The following is an 18,616-nucleotide window of genomic DNA, read 5'->3' as shown; positions in this document are numbered from 1 at the left end:
TGAGAGCTGAGTTTGGCTGGAGGGTTTGTTTGCATATTTGCACGCTTCACTTACTTTATTAACCACCCCAGACCTGGTTTCCTGCCTTGAACTGACAGAGAGGCCACTGTAGTGGTAATGTACAAAGTGAATTAAATGGAGGATGCAAAACATCTTCCAAAGAAGGTGAGATCAGAAAAAAATTAGGCTGTTTCAAGAATAATTATGTAATGCTTATATATGTCAGATAATAAATACTTTACAGCAAGGATTCCCAGGTTTCTTTGTGGATGTAATACCTCTCATTATGATCCCAAATTCTATTATGTGTTTTCCAGAAAGCAACCAAGCCCATTCTGGAGATCAATGTACTATATAAAATATTATATTAACAAATTCAATGTTTGGCTGAGAACTGTATGAAAAAGAGGGTAATACAGGCAGTAATATCTCTCCAAAACCACTTGAGCTATCTTGTTATGAGCTCTACCTCCTTGTTGCTATTATGTGTAGCAACAGGGAGCCAGAGGGGACCTCTTAAGAGCAGAAGGGTCAGCAAATCACAGAGGGCTCAGGCAGTGTAGCTCTCTTTTGGCTCTGAAGACCTGAAGTACCCAGTGTAGGCTATTAAAGTCCTGTTTATAGCTGGGCTGCATAACTTCACACTGTGAAGTTGCTTTCTGCCTGAGTAAAACAATATATTCCTGGAAGCTGTCAGTATTGGCCTGTTGGTCTTTTAGAGAAATTCTTTCCTGAAATGAGCAGAACAGAGCTGTCAGCAAGGGAACACTGAAGGCATCTTTGTAGAACAGCAGCTTTATTTTTGTTTGCCTGGTTTGGACACCTTGTAGCACTTCCATGCTCCTTTTTGCTTGGCTGTTTTCCTCTTTTGCCAGCATTCCCTTCCAAATCACGTTGTTGCTGTAGGCAAATAAAGCACTAATTGTTAGAAGCCACCTCAAAATGTACAGACAAGTAGTTCACATCTCCTCAGACATCTCCTGTATTCATTATTGACAGTAAACGTCCCTTCTGTTGAAGGTTTGGAGTCCAAGTGTTTGTGTAGGGTTTTTTTGAATGTAGAAGTTGACATCATGTTGAGAGGGTGTACAGGACACCATCTTCCTTTGGAGAAGAGCCAGTATCCAGCTGCTGCTCAGCTGTAGGAATGAGCATCTGGTTCCCTGCCCTTGGTACTGGAGCCTCACAATGTTATGGAGCACCCACTGTAAATCCTGAGCAAGGCAGTGTGCTGGAATTGTCCCTAGTCACGTGTGCCATGCACGGCAGTGCACAGGGTTACCTTCCCAACCTTTCCTCCCTGGGGACATACATTTTAATGCTTTATCCATTTACATCACAGTTGTATTAATTGTATTTAATGTAGTTTTGAGGTAAGGTAGCACAGCCTGATTTCAGAGAGCAGTGTGTGTTGTAATGAGGCTTGAGTACCATTGATCTATGACTTGGATATAAGGGATTCTTAAGAGAGTTTGCTGATTTATGTAGAAGACTGATGTCTGTGGCCATTAGGAAACACCAGTTTTTATTACCTATCAATCTCATGGAAAACCTTTAGCAGCATGATCTCCGGTAATAGTTATCTAATCTGTTAAATTACAGATTAATGAAATGAAAACATTACAGAAGAGGAAAATATGCTTCCAAGAGCAGGCAGTATCATAAGAACAATGCAGACTTATTTGAAAGCATGTACAACAGCAGTCTGAAGACAACAAAAGGATAAATCAGCTCATGCTGTTGCTGTCTTGATCATTAAATTGCAAAAATCTATGTGGATATATGGGTTAGTAAATTACTAGAGCAATGGAGCATATAGGACTAATTCCAAAACAGGAGAAAAAGTACTACACACCATTTAGAATATCACACACTCATTTGTAGAATGGTCATAGAATTTAATAGAGTTCAAGTTTAATTCTGCTTAACTGCATCTTTATTTTTAGATTTGTGGAATTCAAAAGTTACTTATCCAAATACTTTAGTAAGACCAAGAAGTAGAAGAAAGAAATTGTACATTACATAAAGCTGTGACTGTTATTATGAGAGCTGTAATTTGGATACTGGGAATCCTTGCACAGAGTAAAAACCTAGTAGCTGAAATATTTGGAAACGAAAAAAAAATTGAGACCATGTCTTCTATCAGCTCATTTCTAAGCACCTAATTTTCAGCATGTTCTGTGCTCTTTTTTCCTCGTAGCTACTATATTTACTGGGATATAAAACAGAAGGAATTTTCAAAAAAGCAAGCTGCATTTATCCATACATAAAAAAGAAAATACTACTGAGGTGACTGTGTGTGTCAGTACATCACTTTATTTCCACACCACCTGCTGCAATTAAAAATGAAATCACCAAGCAGCAAGTACAGTAACTTCATAAACCAGCTGATATTATAATTAATGACTATATAGAGTCTCTATTATTGTGTACTTCCAAGGCATCAAGTGGAAAGCTGTCATAGTGCTTTAAATAATGAAAAAGTTTCAGGCCTTGATAAATGGCTCAGTTGGATGCAGTTTAGAAAGTTGAGAGCATATGCTTCTGTCATTAGAAACTAAGGACCCTCGTTACCCTTGCTATAACTCTTCAGATTCATCTGAAACTCTTTGATCCCCTCGTGTACTTACACTGTGTTTAAAATGCAAAAGTGTAGAAAAATATGGTGCACATGAGAAATTCAGTGAGGAGGGAGAAAGATTAAAATAAAGCTGCTGTTCATTAATGTCTTTGTTTCAAACCTATTGGAAACGAGAGCATTAGGCTGTACCCACGTCTCTTTTGAAATGACAGTAAGCAAACATTTCTCTCTTATTCCTTTGAGGTTTTTCTTTTAAGAAACAATTGAAATCCAATAAAGAAATGTGCTTCATAGCATGCCTGTGAAGACATTTAAGTGACTTAATAGTGGAATGACAGCAAGGGTGTTTGTTCTTGAAGGCTGTGCTTCAGTTCTGTGCTGTTCGACAATCATGGGTGTAAAAAGTGAAGCAAAAATTTTGGGTATTACTGGTGAGGCAGGTTTAAGCAGCATAAACTTTTAACAGAGAAGCTATTGGCAAATTCACTTCCTGAACAGTATAGTTTCATTGTTAAATATCACCATTTTAACTGAGAACTGCTTGCTACTTTTCAGCTTCTATTTATTTTTCTTCTCTCTCTGAAACTTTTATATAATGTATTTGCCTCTGAGGATATTTCATAGATGAAATGCTTTGCTTGGCAGAGCATGTTGCAGATAGAGAAAATTTTGTCTAATCCCTGACTCTCATGGTTGTCATTCTGCTTTGTTGCATGTATTGAAGCAGTTTGCCACAACCATTTCTCAAACCCTTTATAAAGGAATTATGTGTCTTTTAAAGTATTGAATTAAGATAATGAAACATATGTGAATATATATATATGAATGAATGAATGTATAGGCAACAGTGGAAATAAAAATTTCTTTCTCCCTCTCATATGAATATGTGAGATGAGTGCTGTTTTCCCCTCTTTTATGTTATTTAGAGCCCATTAATTAGAATCTACATTTCCTGAGCATCCAAAATTGTGCCCTGGCACTATGTGCAAGTGTATCACAGAAGAATGTTTTAGCCCAAGAATTTCTCAGGGGCTAAAAAGTGTGTTTAATAACCTGGTGCTAAATTAAGGACTAAAATTGAAATATTGGTGAATGGATGGAAACAGATGTGAAAATTCTTCTTTTGCAGGGAAGGAGTCTTGTTCACCCTCTGATGTGTAGAAACTCTCATGCTGACATAACAGCAGCAGCTTGTGCTGCCAGTGATTCCCTGGGATTCTTTGTGTTTGAGAACTTCCCTTCTTTGGTTCTGTTTGTTTGAACACAAACAAAAAATGGAGTGGCTGCTTTAGTGTTCAGCCCAGAATATTTGCAAACTCTGTGCAGTTGGTGAGACTGATGCAGTGCATCCATCTCCATTCCTTCTGGAGGGGTACTTGCTTGCATGAGACGTGAATTTGCGATAAGTGCTGAATGTTAACCTGAATATTTGGACTTCAGTATAATGATTGTGTATCACTGCAGCATCTTGTCAAATTAGATTAAACCTGAAGGATGCAGGACCTGATCCATCCTTAAATTCATGATGTGTGAAAGTTGCACTTCAGACAAGTGTTAGGCTAATTGCTTCCTCAGCTTTAATAAGTTATCAACAGAAATATTTATCTGTGTGCTAAGTGGCAACCAGGTTTAGAAGGGAGAGAGAGACAGAGAGAGAGAGCAAAGACATTCATAGATGTAGGGTTTTGCCAGTATTGAAAATACTGGCAGATTGTGCTATTAGGTGACTGCTTTTTCACATATTTCAGGATATTTGTGCCCTTATGGTAGTAATTAATTTAATTCTTTATCCATTGTACACAGGCTTGAATTACTGTATGATTAGCTTGAGCACTTAAAAGTATAAGAACACCAAAATCCAAGCATAGGTATTCCACAGCACGTCTAACAATCTAAATATTGCTCTTAGTCTAATCGAAGCAGCAAGAGTAGTCACAGCAGTTGATGGACTATTTTTCAAATTGATTTCAAAAATGTATTTAAGGGGATGATCTTCTACTCTAGATTACCTATTGATTTTTAATATGAAAAGCTCATTATATAAGCAGTAACTGCATATAAAAACCTAGCAAACCTTTGCATAAATCCTTTAATTGAATTTCCAGAGCCTGTGGTTCTACTTTTTTTTTTTAATTAAATCTATTTCTTTTTTTAAGTGTTACTGTGTAATTTGCATGCTGTGAAGTGGCCCTGTCCCAGATAAAGTGCCATTGATCCTTATTAAACCTCACCTCTGGGCTTGCTCAAAACTAACTGGAAAAATTAAAGTGTTCATGCTGCAATGCACTTATTGCTTGTGTGATAGGATTATGGAAAAAAAAAAGAATAACATTAATTTCCAAGAGAGAATTTATAATGCAAGATTTTATTTTTTTCAATTTGATAATTAACAGCAAAATCGTACCCTAAATATAAATTGTATTTCAGTCTGCAAACTGCAGTAGTAATTAGGAAAGATAATGTATACTTGATATAAACCCATGATGTTTTATATGGACACTCCCTTGGTATATTAATTTTTTTAAGTGCTCAAAATGATTGTGGATTCAACCCAACAGCTTAAATAGAGATTTGAGGAAAGGCAAAAAGAAGAAACCTATGTAGTACCTTCTATTGCTAACTGTTTCTGTTTTCTTTCTTGTGCTTAAAATGTGAAAAATTACAGTCTGGAAATATTCATGCTAACACTTTTTATATTAGAATTATCACATTGAAGAAGAGTATGAGTTGTAATACTATTTTCACATTAAAAAAAAAACTAGCATTTTTTTATATGAAAAGCAATAAAATCTGCAAAAGAAATATTCATAATCAATACGAATACAAGGTATGGAATATATTAACAGAGTTATAAAAGTGTTTGCAATATGATTCAAAATGAGAAATACAGCAGGTTATGTATAGTTTAAAGTGTAATCAATTTTGAGGTTGTGTATGAAGATATAAATGATAAACACAAGTAGTAGCATTTTTAGTAAAGGGTGTTGCAAGAAAGTACTGTATTTATGGTCCATTCCATTCTTTTATAGATCATTAATGTAGAAAACAAACACAGCATATCCATCTTCTCAGACAGTTTAAAATTCCATTAAATGATATTTTAAATGGAAATTTTGAGCTAATTTCATATTCTGCTGTCTACAGACACAGGCTGTACTGCAAGCACTGAGTGGAGCCTGGTTTTCCAGCAGGAGCTGATACCACAGAAGTTACATTCAGGATGGGCAGGGTTTAGGGGGGAAGCTGATGGGTCTTTGCACTTTCAGCAGAGACAGCTGCTAAAACCCTTCTGTCCAAGGCAGCAGTGGATTTGCACGTTGTGTTCCCTGTGATTCAATGTGCAGCTACCTTGGAATTGCCAATTGTAGTCCTGCCTCGTTCCCTAATGAGAGCATTTGTCCCATCTACAGGGGAACTTGTGCAACTTGATTTTTGCTCCTTGCCTAGTTAATACAGAGCAGTTTAAGTGCAATGTTCTCACTAATCTGAACCTAACCAAATTGTGTTGAATTATATTAGTTTTGTGAATGTGGTAACTCTGTTTTCAAGCTCCGATATTGCTTTACATGAGCACTGATTATTTCTAAATCAGCCTCTCGGTCTCATTTCATACATCTGCTGGGATCACAGAGTCACAGATTGGTTTAGCTTGGAGACAACCTCCAAGATCATCAAATCCAACCTTTGACCAAACACCACCTCTTGTTACAGAGTGCCTTGTCCAGTTGTTCTTTGGACACCTCCAGGGATGGGGACTCCATCACCTCCCTGGACAGCCCCTGCCAATGCTGAACGAACTTTTCAGCGAAAAAGTTATTCCTGAAAATGGTTAACAGTGACATGAGTGGTGTTTGACTCTTTTCAGTACCTCATTTGTGCCTTTGAGAACACTCTCCTTGTTTCCCCTGTTAAGTCCATTGGTTAAGCCTTGAACTTTTATTGTGCTCCATATCAGAATTGTTTTATGGCCACTGGAGCTCTTTGCTGCTGCTGGAATCATTCTGGACCCTGCTTATTGCTCTGCAGTGTTGTGAATCTTGCACTAAAGGATGGTTGTGGGGCATAGCTCCTGATAGCAATCTGCTGGCTTCTTCGCTGCCAGGGCAGCAGCATTTTCAGCTTTGGGTAATTCATGTGTTTCAGTTCTCTCCACCAACAGGCAAATACGTGTTTGCTCCAGATTTTCATGTTAAGTTTGTAAGATGAACATGAATGACTTGTTCATCATTATTTGTGTTCTTCCTCCCAGTGGTCCAGCAGTTTTCTGGTGGATTATTTCTCAGAACAGTTATTGCATATTGCTCCTTGAAAGGTGTTTCTGCTTTGCGTTGGGTACATCACAGACGTTCCAAAATTATGCCTGAGGAGAAGGGTTTTAAAATTCCTTCCTGGTTGTTTGTCAGTGGATTTGTTGTAGTTTCCTCGTGGTCTTTAGTGGAGGAAGTAAGTGACAGTGATCAGTGAAGGTGGACAGTAAGATTTATAATGTATTTGTGCTCGCTGATTGCCAACAGAACTGGCCTTTCCCAGCGGTGCTGTACGCGTACTTGGAAAATCAATAGGGATTAGCCTATGACCCCCTTCACATACTTATACTGTGGTCTGCATTGCTTACCAATATTTCATCTGTTTCACTTAAATGCTGGTACTTACTCAATAATGTGTGGCTGTTCTTGCAAGCTACTAATTAATTTTTAAAATGCAGTATCACTTGAAACGGAGATAAAGCACACCTTTGGCATCGGAGGGAGAGCAGGGCAGCGGATTTGCGAATTTGCACTTGGTACCTTTAATTAAAAATCCTGCTTTGAAAGATTAAAGTTGTATATTCAGATTTTAAAAAGCACTAAATCAACTACAGAAACCTTTTCATGGTGGTTGCCAGTCAGGTTTGACCAAGTATCTGTTTGTTTAATTTTTTTGCCTTGGTTTGCTGCTGGCTTTTTTCTTTTTTAGTTTTGCCTTAAAAATACTTGGTTGAAAGTTTGGGGGTTTTGTTTGTTTGGTTTCCCTTGTAAATTTTAGGGGGAAAATGTCTTATGTTTATAAATCAATATATTTCATTGATATTGAGCCTAGGACATAGTCTTGATGGTGTGTTCATAGGGTACATAAGCCATGTTTCATTTTAAATACTGATGTGTTGAAAAGCTGAACAGATGTATCAGGTATTGCTTTTCCTTTGACTAGTTTAAAGAAAAAGAAATAAATTTATCTTGCAATAATATAAAAATAGTTTGTTATGCAGTGTCAAATTCTTACTTGAATTACTAGTTTACCATACAGTTTGCCAAAATCCAAAGATACTGGCCTAAAGCAATTATTTCTGATGAGGTTGTTCTTCCAATAGAAGGATTTTAAAAATTCACAGTTTCTTATGCAAGTGTACTTATTCCCTAGAGTTACTTAGAGTTTCTTATTGATCTAGTAGCTGGTATTTGAATTGGTCGATGTACTCTGTAACTTGTTTAAGATACCCTACCTGAACTATTAGTTTAAATAATATATTCATAAATTGATTAATCATTACAGTAAGAGTTATTAGCTGCATTTTTATATGTGAGCTCTCCACAAATGACTCCTGCTATAATAATCATGCATACATAAACAGACATTCAGGTTTAAATTGAAGTACTCCTTATAATTGTTAGTATGCTTCTGCAAGAAGAAATCAACCTTTTTCTGTGTGGGCAGTAAAACTCTGTGTGTTTATTTAATGTGGATAAAGTAATTGTAAATATTGATGGGTTTATAAGCCGTATGAGGAGAAATGAGGGGAAAGAAGAGAAGATGGGGCTTTTGTTGGCAGAGGCAGGTGATTCTAAGGTTTGATGTGTGTTTGGGTGTGACCAGCTGCTGAGGGAGCTGAGCAAAGGGTGCAGGAGGATTTTAAGGTGCAGGAAGATTTTAGGGTGCAGGGTGGGAGGGCACTGCACAGACTGGGGGTGCTAGACAGGAGCTAAAATCTAAAATCATGGTGTGCATCTTGTGGTTTGCTCTCACCCTTTTTACATCAGGACTAAAAAGAGACAGAGGAACTACCTAGCCCATAGATATTAATTAAAAAATGCACTTAAAGGGATGCAGCTGCCTTTTAGTGATTGATGAAGAGTTTGATGTGTGTGCCTTCATTCAATGACACCTTACTTCTGAAAGGTCTGTGTTGGTGTCAAGAGACATCCAGCACATACAATTGCTGTGAATGGGGGAGAGTTTTGATAAAATCAGAGCTTTAGTTATGAGTAAGGATTAAAGTGTATGCATTTTATTTTGTTGTATGTATTTTAATGTGTGTAACAGGAATGTGATCCAATAATGGAAAGTATAACCACCATAACTTTCATAGCAAAGATTGTAGCCTCATGTAGGGGTCAGAGTGAACCTTTGTCTACCACAGTGTGCATGGACCACATCCAGGGCTTTGTGATTTTTTTAGAAAAAGAAATGCCCTCCAAAGAAGGCTTACATGTGCGCAGAGAACTGGGAAAATCCATTTCATCAAAAGTGTCAGAACTCACTCTCTGAGCAGCTCTCTGGTTCACTCTGCTGAGTGTTGCCGAGTCCCACCAGCTTCAAACAATGTTCACTTTGATTTACTTCTAAATTCTGTCAACAAACGTGAACACAGAATACATATACTTGCAATCTCCCAATCATGCACATGTTATCAAATTAATGGTGTCTTTTAGTTAATATTCGGAGTGTAGTGTGGAAAATCACCCAATTCACATTTCAGCTTGTTTCCTGCATAAACTCTTGTCATGAGCCCTAGACTCTTGCATTTTGCAAGTGAATTAACTAGAGGAGGTTTTTCATATTTTAGTTTGAAAGCCATTTTGTTTCACCACATGCTTTTTCCACTTCATAAATTCTACTTTAAAACATTCAACAACCTGCTAAATTAATATATACCGCGTTCTTTCTTTAATGGGTAGGGGAACTTGTCTCACAGCAGTGCATTTGTTCAGCTCTGTTTTGAGAAAGCGCTGCCTGCCGTGTGAAGGACATCTGCTCACAAATGAATGATTGTGCTTTTGATTCGGAGCAGCACCTTCACTTTAAATGCTGGCTGCAGATGAAAGGAACAGATTGCCGTGGTACCACTTTTGTGAGGATTCCTCTACCCAGCATGTGGCTTCATACATTATTGAGAGCAAATCCACTTTATGCTACCACTCCTCGCTGCACTTATTTTGCAAACCTTATTCAGAATGCCAGCAAGGATCACTTTTCTACAAAGGAATAAAGGCCAGTTAGGAAGATTAAGCAGATAAATTATTTACAGTGTTTAATTATCACTGTACAGGTTTATTAAACTTCATGGTTACCTGGAAACCTAAGCAGGTGCTGGAAAAAAGTCCAATAAAGTTAAATGAAAAATGTTTTGTGTAAAATGAAAGCCTTTTATGTGTTCCATGTTCATATAAATGTCCTGGGTTTTTTGGTTGAGAGCCAAGGTTGACTTGCATTTAATGTTGTGATTATTATTTTTTTTTCATAATCCAGTCCTAGCTCAAGGCTTATTGTGGTAGAAAAGACCACAGAATTCTCTGCTGGGTTTAGCAGCAGTCTGTTGTACTACTGGGTGTCCTAGATGATAAACAGATGTACAAGGTATGCTTGGGAAATCTCAAAAGATTCCCTTTTTCTAGTACTAAGGACAGCTGAATTTTGTACGGAAAAAAACCCCCACTGCAGCACCACAATACATTTTTGATTTTTCTTTAGTTTTTATACTGAATACTTAATTTACTTTGTTCTTTCTTCACATAAATTGACCTAGTTGGTATTTATTTAATCATTGAATTGAGGATTTAAATTTATATATTTTATTTTAAAAAAAAATTAGCGGTAGAAGTGTTGTCCTCCAGGAACAGCTTCCACATCTCTGCATGCTGCTCACTAATATAAACTAATGAGCTCCATTAAAGATCTGCCCACACAGTTGCAAAGAACCACCTATTAATCTGTCATCTTTGAATACTTTGAGAAAATTAAGACCACCAAGCAACCATGAATTCTAAAATGAAAAAGGCAGTACCAAACCTATTATATTCTCAAGTTGAGTGCCAAATTAGTAGAAAATGACTGGTGACTAAATCCCACTGATTTAGTTCAGTAAAGTAACCCAGAAGCAAGACAGGGTAAACGTGGGCTGAAGTTTTTGCTCTTTTTGGTCAAGGGAACTTGGACATGGGAGGATACCAGAGATCTGTATTTTTGAAACTGGAGTTCAATTAAAATCTCAATTAGGATAATGATTTTGCCAAAGAAGTGTGCATTTTGATACAGGGTCCATTTGGCTGCACTTTGGATTATGATACACAGAAGATATTTTATCTCCTGTGCTGTTAGAGTTTTCTTGGTATATCAGTTCTTTAATAGGAAGCTGCTGACCAGCTAAATATCCAAAGGGTTGCATTCCATGGCAGTAACAACCTGGATTAATTCTAGATGGGTTACTTCATGTGGAAAATAGTAGAGAATGTTCAGATTTACCTGGTAGAACAATTTTGGGTTTAACCCACAATGTGACAAATGTATTGTAAAAATTAATAGCCATGACTTCATTGTTTTGATTAAATTTGATTTACGCCACAATAGGAAATTTCACATTCCTGAGTCTAGCAATCAGGATTTTGGTATGAGTATTCACATCCATTTGTTTTGAAATTGCTTAATGGAACTTCTGCTATTACTTCAAACATCTAAAATATAGCCTTGCATTAAAAAAAGCCTGAGGTTGTTTGTTTGCTGGTTCTTTTTTAATAGTTTCATTTCTATAAAACAAATATCCATAGCTAGCAGATGTATATGGTACTTGATCTCTTTTCTAAATTGTCCTATTGTTTGGTAGATGAAGGAAGGGAAGATTTCCATGTATCTCTTGGGGGTAGAAAAAGTTTTGGTGGGAGTTATTCTTTGGGTTTTCCTGCTATAAAGGCATTTTTTTGTATATATGACTGAATTCAGTGGGGCCATCTCTGAAGAGGGAAGCTCATCAGCTGCACCAGTGGGGTTGAAGTGGCTGTTGCTTTATGGCTGCTGCAGTTACCTTACACGTAGATAATTAGTGAGCTCACTGCTGATGGGGGTGTCGTACTGTTGTTGAGAATAAAGAGTTTGTGATACTTGGGGCTATAGTTACTTGGTACTAATTTTTGTATTCCACTGGGTAAGCTTTGACAAAGACCTGTCATTTCCCAAATAAGCCATTCTTTTAAGAGAACATCTGTTGAAAGAGGCAATTTAAGATCGCCTTAAAATCTAGGGCATAATTAACACTATAAGGATACAAATATTAGTTTTCTCAAAGCTATTTCTTTTTTGCTTTATCTTGATGTTCAGTAGCCTTTTCAAGGTTTTTTTTTCCCCTCCTTTTTTTAATCGCCATTTGCAATTAATATGCAATTCTACATTTAGTGCTAACAACTGAACTAAATCAGTAAAGCTACTAACTGCAGCTCACTGATGTTAATTGAAAAAGAGAGAAAGTCCTGCAGCAGGATGGCATGGCTGTCTTTAGTGACAGCAGGTTAAAGATGTAGGACACCTACATCTGTGTTTGTGGAGAGCTCTTTGGATCTTGGTATTGAGCCATTTTTAAGCAATGTTGTATGTTAAAGTTATTAAAATGAATTGGAAAAAAATTCTGAAGTTTCTATAAAGCAAATTGGAGTAAACACGTGATGCCTTCTATCTGATGGAAAAAAGGATGATAAATTTTGGATTTAATCACCTGCTGTAGAAGTAGTTATCTCAAAAGAACTGGGTGTGAGCACTTCAGCAGCTTTCCTGGTCACAGGGAACAGCAGCTGCCTGCCTGTTTATTTGCTAACGAAATGGGGAAAAAGTGTGTGAAATTCATCCCTTTTATAAGCTGATACTGATAAAATACTATATTAGGCTTTGAGCCATTATCCTTAATATTGGCTTTTAGCTATGTCTATCCCTTCCTTAATTGTATGAAATATAGTGAGCTTTTTGCAGCAGGAAAAAAATCTTCATTAATGCTCTAGCTAAATAAAAATGGCAAGTACTGTTGGGCTAAAACAGGAAAATATATTCACGCTTTGGGTCTGAACATATTTAAGAATATGGAATATGAATCTTGAGTCACTTATGCCTCTTTTAACATAGATCTGTGTGTCAGCCTGCTTTTACTAAGTCTCCATTTGGGAACTCGCTGTCTTTACTGATTATTAAAATTGAACTTTTTCTTATATTATTTGAAAGTACATGACCACATGGCTGAAGCAAACCATTGCCTCTGAGGAGACAGCAATGAAAATGGTGTAGTCTCAAATCTTGTATATTTAATTAAGATGGCCACTATATAGAGAAGTAGTATTCCCACACTGGAATTCCTGTTATTCATTACCTTACTTCTTTCTGGAAAATTGCAAATTTATTCTTTATAGAGCTCAGGCATAAAAGCTGTCTGTTGCACTAATGTGGAAAATGTTTTCCTATTACACTGTTTCCATGCAAATAACAAATTAATGCAGCTTGTAGAAGAATCTAATGACTGTAATTCAACATTCAGGGGAGCAAAAAATGATCATACTTGTCTTCACTCTTCCAAGAATGACACCAGATTTCAGTTTTTTAATGCATGGCCTATTTAGCTCATTAGTTTTAATATACAGGTTTAAAAGTCTTTCCTTGAGCAATCGCTTCAAGACAAGATGTTGAACTCCCCATGTCTGTAATCTCATCTCAACACGTGGTTATGGCCTTGCAGCTATCCTGCTATTTTATTCCCAGTCTTTACACATCAATCTTGTGTTGTATTATGTCTTTGAGAGATTTAATTTATGCATTGGGTCATTACAGTTTTCATTTGCCTGTACAGAGGGACCTTGGGGGCAAGAATGTATTAAACTCCACTGCCCCCCCACCTTTTTGGTGTTCAAAAATCTTAACTGTGCTGCTGAACACCCCAATTTAAAAAAACAGCTTAGTTTACCAAACTTGTTCATGCCATATCAGAAGTCAGCAACTTCTTAAGGCATCTTTAACTGCTGGCAGCCTCACCTCTGCTGAATTTGGCTTCCGCTCCTCCTACACCTTCAGCATGTTTTTAGAAATACCTGCATTCACTTGATCTGACTGCATTTATTCTCTGGCCTTTTTGTTGGTCTACGGTCGAGCCCTTGCATGGCTTTTGCCATGATTTGTGTAGCCCGTTTCATGCTGCTGTCCTGTCATGCGCTTCTTTTAGATTCCAAAATGATTTGGGTTTAAAAAGTTATGGTGATCTTTTGCAATAGTGAGAGCATGAACACAGCAGCTGCCCTCCCACAGTGTTTTTATTAGTCCTACCTTGAAACACATTCAAAAACCCAAAATAGGGGAGCAAAGGAGAAGGTTCTTTCAGTGGAGAACCTGATGCAAAAGATCCAAAAATGGGACTGAATGATTTTTGACTTTTTTTGTCAAGAAGTGGAAAAGGGTTTGAATGCAGTTTTTTTTTTTAATTTGGAACTTTTTGAAATCCTGCCTTGAATTAAAATTAAAAAAGCAACTTGGTCTCGTGATTCTTTGCCGTTTCCTACACCAAATTAATTTCTGTTTCTTGGTCAGAATTTAGTGTCAAAGGAGTATGATCTTGTTAGTCTTAACAGTCCTAACTCTAAGTGGGATTGTGGATGCACAGCTCCTCTTATGTTGTGATGATAATTTGAAAGCACTGAATTCCAAAATCTAAACAGCAGCAGCTCTTTGGAAATGCTAAATGAAATAATGAATGTAAATCTTCTTTAGAGTTGTTTGCTTCTTTCACTGAAGAAAAAAGAACAAACAACCCAAAAGGTAAAAGATAAACTACTTTAAAATGCATCAAGTTAAATGTTGAGACCTGATTGGTTGGTGGGCTATTTCCAATCTTGTGTTCTGTATGGGATGGAATTTGTGCAAGAACCAAAAATGCCTTTTTTTTTTTTTTTTTTTTTGGTTAAAAGCTCATATTGCACACTTATCCACACAGTTATAAGATTTTAACTATATGTAGCTTTTTAACAGCTCATTGGCTGATAAATGAAAAGAAATTCAAAGCTGAGCAGAATACAGAAAAGCAGAAAAACTGCTCATAGTTTCTGGTTTCTTAAGCCAGAGATTATATTGTCAGATTTTATGAAATACTCAGAAATGATGCTGTGTAAACCCTTGTCTGCTGAGTCTCTCTCCTTTTATATTTGCAACAGACAGTTCAGACTTGGCAAGGATTTGTCCAAAACAAAATGCTAATTAAGATTTTTCAGTCTGCTAACGAGATGAAGTTTAATAGGTTCTTCAGGCAAAAAGGATAGGTTCTGTCCTAATGCATTATATTTCTGAATTTGCAATTTATTCGGTAATTAACTTTTCTTGATGACAATGAAAATGCTAGCCTTGCATGCAAAATTCATTTTTGTCTTTGCTAAATGTACAAAATACGTGTGAGTACATTGTACAAGAGATTGGATGAGTGAAACTCCCAAAAAGTTGAGGGAACATAATATTTGAAGCTGTTCCATTATTAACTCTATCAAATTGTATAGCTGATGTGCTTTGTGACAGAGGAGCTTATTAAACTGAATATTTGTAGAAGGGCAGTTAGAGCAGAAATTCAGTGTGTAAGTGTCTGGTTGGTGTCCCCTAATTCTTTTCAGAGATATAAACCTGGCATTTTTCCCTTCCTATAGTATTTCATAGGATTTGCAGCACTTCTGTCATTTCCCTTTTTTATCCTGAGGAGTCATTTATTCCAGCTCTGTTGTGTTTAGTTTATTTTGGGCATAAAATGCTGAAGTTTCTACAGGGTTACTCAGCAGGGGAAGCCACCCTCAGGTAACAAAAGGCTCTCATTGAGTCCCCACGTTCCTGTATTAGCAGTTCTCTGTGTTCAGTGTAATTCCTGTGCATATATTCCCATTATATGTCAGCTCAATGCCTGCCAGAAGTACCTGGAATAAATATCTCAAATAACACAGTTTTTTAAAACATGGCACCCTAAAATGAGCGTAAACTTCAATCCTTCCTTCCTGGTGTAGGAGTCTGAAGTTAAAACCAGAATCACTAAGTGATTTGTATCATGTATTTCAACATCCAGAAGTTCATTAAAGTTTCAGTGCTGATCTGTGAAAAATACAGTTTATTAGTAATGAAAGCATTTGCATCATCTTCAAGGCACAGCACAAATATTAACTCAGTTTTGTTATGCGGTGTGCATGGGTGTGTAAAATGATGTATAGGTGAATTATCTATCACACACCAATTTTAAAAGGTGCTTGAGCTTCTAATGCCTCAGGGAGTGGCTTAAACAATGTTTTTATTCTTGGCTACTGATACTTGTAGTTGTCCCCAAATGGGAATGCATCACCCGGTGTGTGGAACTCTAAGAGCTTGTATCAGATCACTTTAACAGCAGTAGAGCCCCACATCAGGAAATTCCCCATATGACATTAGATTCCATACTCCTGGCATATTTATGCTAAAATAAAACTAATTGAAAGGATATGTTACCCAAACCACGTTCACATTTGAGGTCTATTATTTCAGTTATTAAGGGGTGTATATCCCAAAAGCATTTAAAATCATCCTGAGAATCTTTGTTTATTCTTTGTGGCTCAAGCTAATGCTTTATTTAAGAAACTGCAGGATTCCCACAGCAAATATGCAATGGACAGTCAGATTCACAGTCTGATTTTAAGCCATTAGATCATCTTATGCCAATGTTTCATTGGCAAAAAAAACGCAAAAAAAACAACTACATAAAGGTTACCTTTATACAGCTTTTCTTTCACATACGTGATTTTTAGAATTCACCTTAACAAAATTAATTCAGGCCAGGCACCATGTATTTTAAATAAAAAAAAAAATCGACTTTTTGATTATTTTTCTGTTGTAACTTCTCTGTAGGGAGCTGGAAGCCAGCTTGGACTTTTGTTCATGTGTTTATTATCAGGTCATATGAATGGACTAAATATTTCAGTCTCTGTATCATCTTCCAGGAATTTTAAAAACATACCTCCATGTGACATGCTTGCATATGCTCGCTGTTAAACACTAAATTGTTTCTGTGAAGCTGCAAATAGAAAAAGGTCATTCCCCCCAAAAAAAATTGTATGTGAGCATATATTTTATGGGTAACCAGGTAATCACCCCACCCTGCTTTGTAGCTGTAGCTGAAAGTGGTAAGCAGAATTTTTTTCCTGAACTTAAATATTTTGTTAAAGGAATGTTGTCAAAGGATAATATGAGAGGGTTACCATGAAATGGTGGGTAATAATTTGTTAAAAATAATTCAAGATTTGAGGCAATTTAATTCCTTGTGTTGGCTTCAGTACATACAGTGATGTAACAGAATGTAGATCCTTTACAGCAAAAAGCCTCATAAAAATTTGGATTTAGAGGCCAAAAAAGGCTAATTCTCATGTGGCACCTCTAAAATGAGATTGTCCAAGATCTCAGCTTAGGTTTGACAAATGTCTCATTGGTGCAGGCAGCAGTGCTGTGCCTGTGCACAGTGGCAGGGATTTCTCTGCTCTGTGTGTGTTGTACCCAGTTTTCTGAGGGCTGCCTTTGCTACTCTTAATGCAAACTTTGCTGTTCTCACTTTGCAGTTTGGGCAGGAATTAAAAAAAGGATGTACTGCTCTGTACTCAGCCTTTAAAGCAGGATGTGTGTGTCATTAGGCAGAATATTTTAAATCCATTTGAGTACTCTGAAAAATGGCTAAAATTGTGAGAGGCTTTCCCACAACGTTTTGTATTGAATGTTTTAATCAATAATTAAAAAAAATAAAAATTCAGTGTTTGTTTTATACTCAACAGCAAAAAAACATAACTGGGTTTTAATGCTACAAGAAACATTTGCAATGAAACTTAATTCCTACTTTTTTGCTGTCTGTTGGAACATCACCAGTGTTTTTTGCAGCGATGCTGTCACTCAGTGTTTCAAGTGAATCAGTTTCACTTAGACCCTGAAATTCATGTATGTACAATGGACACAAATAGGGAATACTACTTCCATTGAATTTATGGGGTCTGGGAAACTAATGGCTGTCCAGTCCTATTTGTCAATTTGTAAAATTTCCTAGATTAGAACCCTGCATTTTTCAGCTTTTTGCCCTTTATGTTGGGGCTCCAGCATAACCAACAGCCCAGACTCCTTCATATCCCCTATAAATCAGGGTATTTGCTGCTGACATCCTCTACCTGTCAGCTTAGGAAATATCAAACCACACCTGAACAAAGCACCCTGCAGTTCTTAATTACTGAATCTTTTTCAGCTGTCAGTGTCTTTTACAGTCACCACACACTTCCTCTCCTCTTGTATTAGGGTGTAACAGAATCATGTTTGGGTTGGTAAGGACCTTAAAAAATCATCCAGTTCCAACCCTCCTGCCGTGTGATGGAGGGGGAACATTTAAAATGTTTTATTTTCTTTCCTCTGTGTGTTTGTTCCATTTAGGCTCTTGTTGCAAGTTAAAGGCTGCTTTTCTAAGTTTCAGATTTATATTCAGTTTGGAGTGACCTTGTTGTAGTCTTCTCTCTACATCTCCCCTAACCATGCATAGCAAACCTCCCTTGTGCTGGCATGGTAACTTCTCTAAATGTCTCTTTTATAAGTCTTTCATTCTCTTAAGCACTTCATAGTGAGGAAAATTGTCTTGCAAGCAGCCTTGCCCTCACAGTGCTCAATAAGACACAACATGTCTGTGTACTGCTTCTGAATACCTTCACTGAAAATCTCCAAATTGTACTTTGCAGAACTTGAAAATCACTGGTTCATCTCCAGTTTAGAGCCCTAATTGCCAAGATATTTAGCCCTTGTAAATTGTGCAGTGGAATTTTGAGGACTGGGAGTAGAAATAGATGTAAAGACATTCTCTGATTCTGTTGTCTCTCCCTGATCTAATTTGAGCCTGATTTCTAGTGAGGACAACTTCAGGAATTTATATAAAGACTAGATAAAAACACCACCAAATTAAATGGGAAAAGGAAGGAATTTAACATTGCTTATCTTCTTGAAGGACATCGGATTTTGTAC

The 18,616-nt window shown here is 36.9% G+C and overlaps 1 protein-coding gene across 1 annotated transcript in view; it reads left to right on the top strand.

Annotated features, from left to right (window-relative positions):
- Positions 1-18,616, top strand: part of WWOX (WW domain containing oxidoreductase) — a 478,554-nt gene that overhangs the window by 131,583 nt on the left and 328,355 nt on the right. The window lies entirely within an intron of this gene.

The sequence above is a fragment of the Cinclus cinclus genome, chromosome 11 (genome assembly GCF_963662255.1).
Source record: "Cinclus cinclus chromosome 11, bCinCin1.1, whole genome shotgun sequence".
Lineage (NCBI taxonomy): Eukaryota > Metazoa > Chordata > Aves > Passeriformes > Cinclidae > Cinclus > Cinclus cinclus.
The sequence above is the reverse complement of the archived record's forward strand: the minus strand, read 5'-3'. Positions and strand labels throughout refer to the sequence as shown.